Below are 6,239 nucleotides of genomic sequence, written 5' to 3' on the forward strand. Positions count from 1 at the left end.
ATGTTGGGATGATAGCCATAAAGGCAAAAGAAAGGAGAACACCCCAAGGTGGAGTGGTCCGCGTTATTATACGCGAATTCTGCCATCCAGAGTAATGGGTACCACTGCATAGGATTTTGTAACGTGAAACATCGCAAATATTGCTCAAGGGTCTGATTTAAGCGTTCTGTTTTTCCATCGGTTTGCGGATGGAAGCTCGTGGAGGTTCGCATATCGATGGAGAGGGTTTCGCAGAGTGCTTTCCAGAATTTGGATGTGAATTGTGACCCTCTATCTGTGATCAAGATACTCGGGATACCATGCGCTTTTATGACATGTTGGAGAAACACTTGAGCAAGGTCAGCAGAGGAAGGGAGTTTCCGCAGCGGGATGAAGTGTCCCATCTTCGTTAAGTGGTCGACCAGTACCAGTATTACTGTGTATCCTTCACAGGGGGGCATTTCGACGATGAAATCCATCGAGATGGTGTGCCATGGTTGAGGGGGAATAGGGATTGGTCGTAATAACCCCACGGGTCTTGTATGAAGCGCCTTGCTTTGTACACAGATCGAACAGGTTTTTACGTAGTCCTGCGTGTCTTTTCGTAAGGTAGGCCACCAGAAGGATCTTTCGAGGCTCGAAATAGTCTTATTGATGCCTCCATGACCTCCCAGTGGGGCATCGTGTGTCCACTGGAGTACTCTATGTTGAAGACGAGGGTTTGGCACATATAAGGCATGGAAGTGATACAGAAAGTCATCCTTTTCATGGCGGTGCTCGGGTTGTTCTTGAATCCAGGTTCGTGCATCCACGTTTGCTACTGCTTCTTTCAGGTCGTCTAGGAATTCCCGTGGGGTGATCAGGGCGATTGCCAGGACTGACTCCTTCTGGTCTGGGATGATCATCGGAGGTGTTTCATCTTCCGTTCTTGTGCAGCTGTCTGTTTCTTCGGGTCTCGATAAAGCATCGGCCTTCCCATGTTGAGTTCCAGGGCGGTATTTAATAACAAAATCATAATCGGAAAAAAAAAGCGACCAGCGCAACTGTCTGGGTGTCAGGGCCTTTGCTGTCGTTAAGAAGAGTAAATTCCGGTGGTCTGTATAAATCTCCACTGTGTGGCGTGCCCCCATGAGGTAATGTCTCCATTCCTCACAGGCTCTTTTGATCGCCAGTAACTCCTTGTCGGTGACAGTATAGTTGGTTTCACAAGGGGTCAGTTTCTTCGAGTAATAGGCAACGGGATGAAGCTGCCCGGTTTCCGGATGCCGTTGCGATAGTACTCCGCCGATGGCATATTGTGATGCGTCGGTTTCGACTACAAACGGTAGGTGGGTGTCTGGATGTCTGAGAATCGGGGCTTGCGTGAACTTGTCCTTCAGGGCCCGGAAGGCTTGGTCGGCGTCCATTCCCCATCGGAAGGGGGTGTTTTTTCGTAAGAGGCTAGATATGGGTTTAATGATCTTGGAGAAGTCTCTTATGAACCGCCGATAGTAATTAGCGAACCCCAAGAATCTCTGGACCGCTTTTACGGTACGAGGGGCCTCCCAGTCTGTAATAGCGTTGACCTTGCCTTGATCCATCAGAAAACCCTGCGCGTTTATGATGTACCCCAAAAAGGCTACCTCTTCCACATGAAATAAGCATTTCTCTAGTTTGGCGAATAAGGAATGTTGTTGTAGCCTGTCCAGTACTGCCTTCACATGTACTTCGTGATCCTCTGGGGTGGTTGAATAGACCAGGATATCGTCTATGTACACCACACAGAACGTCTCCAGGAACCCTCTGAGTACCTCGTCCATAAAAAACTGAAAGGCCGCTGGGGCGTTACACAGCCCAAACGGCATCACCAGGTATTCATACAGGCCGAATTTTGTTCTAAATGCCGTCTTCCACTCATCCCCGCTTTTCACGCGTACCAAATGGTAGGCCCCCCGTAAGTCCAATTTCGTGAACCATCGGGCTCCTTTTAGTTGGTCTAGTAGTACCGGAATCAACGGTAGGGGATACCTATTTTTGATCGTAATTCGATTGAGCGCCCTGAAGTCGATACACGGCCGTAGTTCAGCACAATCCTTCTTCGGGATGAAAAAGAGTGGGGACGAAGCGGGGGATGAGGAGTGCCTGATGAAGCCTGAGGCCAGGTTCTCTGCAAGATACTGTTGGAGGTACTGCGTTACCTCCCATGTAGGACATCATGAACGCTGTTTTTGCCGCTTCATCCTGGAAGACCGCAGGCTTACAGAGAAAGTGTAACCTACATTGGTTTAGGAAGGTTTCGAATTTCTTGGGCTCACCATAGAACCTTTCGGGGGGGGCCAAAGGTATACTCGTACTCTGTAGCACATGTACTGTGGGGACTGAATCTGTGACTGGAGCTGTGCTCCGTAGGGAAAAGTCCCCATTCCCTTTTAACTGGCCTGCTTGTTGCGCCATACCAGGAGGAGGCAGCGTCCAGTCTTTAATGTATGGACTCCTGGCCTCAGATCTCCCTTGGCGTGATATTCCAGCTACTTCTCTACGCAGGGTACCTAATTCTGTTCTAAGGTCTCTGTTTTCGGCGCGGGATGCCTGTACCTCAACTTGAAGTGCCGTTAGGCTCTCCACCAGAGAGGTGAGGACAACGTTGGTATCCATCGTTCGGGCTGGGATACTATCTTGGGCTTGACAATCTGTCACAACAGAGTCAGAGTGTCATGTGGTAGTACATGCACAACCCACTAACCTGAGCCGGCCAGCAGGAACGATGAGGTATTGCTGCCTATCCCTTCCTTCCCTCTCCAGCTCCTGCCCACTGCGACAAAACAGCCTATGCAGTGCACGGGACCCAGCGGGGGAAAACAGGGGAAAAATCAAAGATGGTTCACTCGCCTCTCTTATGGAGGCTCCCTGAAGACTCAAAGCCTTTCGTAGCGCTCGACCGTTGTTCCGGCACAACGGGAGCGGAGAAATAGAGGTAGGACTCAGCTCCGGGTTCCTGCGTCTCTACGCAGCGTTTGCTGAAGTTCAGAGGGGAGAAATCCGGCGAACATACCGTCGGCTCCTCTAGAGTTTCGGAACGCGGGAAACAATCCAGCAGCGAAGGACAACGCGCTGGGACGGTTCTTCGTGAAGAGCAATCCGGAGCAACGTCGGCGTCTAGGGGACGAGCTTCCTCGTCGGGGCTCTCATTCAAAGGAGTTCAAAACGATTGTCAAGCGCCTCCTAGTGGGGGAGGCGTCCTTTTCTACTTCCTGGACGGGCGAGAGTTCGTCCTCCGCGCCCCAGAGCATTCTGGGTGTTGTAGTTCTACTGCCCTCGTCGAGTGATCGCAACACTGGAGCCCTTCAGCCCGGAGCCCTGGAGCCCTGCAGGCCCAGAGCCCTGCAGCCCCAGAGCCCTGCAGCCCCGGAGCCCTGCAGGACCGAAACCCTGCAGCCCCAGAGCCCTGCAGCCCCGGAGCCCTGCAGCCCCGGAGCCCTGCAGCTCCGGAGCCCTGCAGCCCTGCAGCCACGGAGCCCTGCAGCCACGGAGCCCTGCGTGGGCAGGCAGGAAACCTAGCGCGAAGGCTCGGGGTTGGACAGATGGGAGTCTTTTCAGTCCCGTCCATCTGGTTGCACCTCTCCCCTCGGCCATCTGGTCGCGCGCAGTGCTTTCCAATGGGGCGACCAGATGGCCGGGCCAGCCTGGAAGTCCCGATGAGGGTCCATTCGCCTCGCGGATCCCAGCCAGGGCTCCAGGAGGCTGGGCGAGTCCGCGCCTAGGGTCCCCTCCGTCACTCGGAGCGCGCGGGTTACAAGAAAGGTGGGTAGCCTTCCTCCGGATTAGTAGGGGCAGGGTATGCCGGGACAGCCCTCCTGGGGATTGCGGTTCTCAGGCGGGGACCAGATGGGCCAAGCCCGGACGACACTTCCCCGGGGCTTCGGGTGCTCCCTCCTCCAGCCCGCGGCGAGGCAAAGTGCCTGGGACGGGCTCCATGGGTCCCCTGGGCGTCCGGGCCCCGGGAGCTCCGCCGGGCCTCCCATGCCTGAGGCCCAGTGGGGGGTCTACGAGCACCCCCCACCCCCGAGGCCTGCAGCCCCAAAGCCCTGGAGCCCTGGAGCCCTGCAGCCCCGGAGCCCTGCAGCCCTAGAGCCCTGCAGCCCCGGAGCCCTGCAGCCCCGGAGCCCTGCAGCCCCGGAGCCCTGCAGCCCTAGAGCCCTGCAGCCCTGCAGCCCTAGAGCCCTGCAGCCCTGGAGCCCTGCAGCCCCGGAGCCCTGCAGCCCCGGAGCCCTGCAGCCCCGGAGCCCTGCAGCCCTGCAGCCCCGGAGCCCTGCAGCCCCGGAGCCCTGCAGCCCCGGAGCCCTGCACCCCCGGAGCCCTGCAGCCCCGGAGCCCTGCAGCCCCGGAGCCCTGCAGCCCTGCAGCCACGGAGCCCTGCAGCCACGGAGCCCTGCAGCCACGGAGCCCTGCGTGGGCAGGCAGGAACCCTAGCGCGAAGGCTCGGGGTTGGACAGATGGGAGTCCTTTCAGTCCCGTCCATCTGGTTGCACCTCTCACCTCGGCCATCTGGTTGCGCGCAGTGCTTTCCAATGGGGCGACCAGATGGCCGGGCCAGCCTGGAAGTCCCGATGAGGGTCCATTCGCCTCGCGGATCCCAGCCAGGGCTCCAGGAGGCTTGCGCATCCGCGCCTAGGGTCCGCTCGGTCACCCGGAGCGCGCGGGTTACAAGAAAGTACGGTAGCCTTCCTCCGGATTAGTAGGGGCAGGGTATGCCGGAACAGCCCTTCGGCGCTGGCGGTTCTTTGCCGGGGACCAGATGGGCTGCTCCCGGGCAACATCCTCCCAGGCCTCCGGGGCTTCCCTCCTCCGGCCCGCGGCGTGGCAAAGTGCCCAGGGACGGGATCCACGGGTCCCGGGCAGTCCTCCGCCGGGCGCCCGGGCCCGCGGGCCCCGAGAGCTCCGGTGGTCCCCCCCATGCCTGAGGCCCACCCGGGGTCCCCCGAGCCCACCCCGGGAAGCAGAGTCCCCCCGAGACCTTGGCGGGTGGGCAGGCGGGAGCCCTACCGCTATGGCAGACGGGAGTCTTCAGGTGCCGGCCATCTGGTCGCTCCTTGCCCCTCGGCCAACAGGTCGCGCGCAAGGCTTTCCAATGGGGCGACCAGATGGCTGGGCCGGCCTGGAAGTCCCGATGAGGGTCCATTCGCCTCCCGGATCCCAGCCAGGGCTCCAGGAGGCCGGGTGCGTTCGCCCCTTGGGTCCCCTCCGTCACCCGAAGCGCGCGGGTTACAAGAAAGGGGGGTAGCCTTCCTCTGGATTACTAGGGACAGGGTACTCTGGGACCCCTCTCAGTCCTCAGCCGGCAGCTGGATGGGCCCGGATGCCGCCCCATCCCCGGGGCCTGCCGCGTGGCAGGGTGCCCGGGACGGGGTCCGGAGGGCCCGGGGAGGCTTCCTCTGTGCCTGCGGTCCTGGGAGCCCCGGCTGGGTCCAGGGGCCGGGCCCCTGGTCGGGGTCTCCGGCCCCGTCCCCCGGCACTGCCAAAGGCCCGGGACGGGCTTCCGTTGTGGCCGGGGAGCCTCCCCTCGCTGGCTTGGGTTCAGGAGCTCCGGCCGGGCCCCTGGGGGCCCTGGGGAGGGCGGCCTCCCCACCCCGGGCTCCGTCCTGGGTCCTGCCACGTGGCAGGGTGCCCGGAGCGGGGTCCGGAGGGCTCGGGAAGGCTCCCCCTGTGCCTCCGGGCCTGGAAGCCCCGGCTGGGTCCAGGGGCCCGGTTGGAACCCGGGTGGGGGTCTCCATCCCATGGCCCCGTCCCCCGGCCTGCGGCACTGCCAAAGGCCCGGGACGGGGTTCCGTTGTGGCCGGGGAGCCTCCCCTCGCTCGTCTGGGTTCAGGAGCTCCGGCCGGGCGCCTGGGTGCCCCGGGAGGGCGGCCTTCCCACCCCGGGCTCCGTCCTGGGTCCTGCCGCGTGGCAGGGTGCCTGGGGTGGGGTCTGGAGGGCCCGGGGAGGCTCCCCCTGCGCCTCCGGGCCTGGGAGCCCCGGCTGGGTCCAGGGGCCCGGTCGGGCCCCGGGTTGGGGTCTCCATCGCCTGGCCCCGTCCCCCGGCCTGCGGCACTGCCAAAGGCCCGGGACGGGGTTCCGTTGTGGCCGGGGAGCCTCCCCTCGCTGGATTGGGTTCAGGAGCTCCGGTCGGGGCCCTGGGGGCCTTGGGGAGGGCGGCCTCCCCAACCCGGGCTCCGTCCTGGGTCCTGCCGCGTGGCAGGGTGCCTGGGGCGGGGTCCGGAGGGCCCGGGGAGGCTCCCCCTGCG

This window comes from Triturus cristatus, chromosome 1_1, assembly GCF_964204655.1.
Source record: "Triturus cristatus chromosome 1_1, aTriCri1.1, whole genome shotgun sequence".
Classification (NCBI taxonomy): domain Eukaryota; kingdom Metazoa; phylum Chordata; class Amphibia; order Caudata; family Salamandridae; genus Triturus; species Triturus cristatus.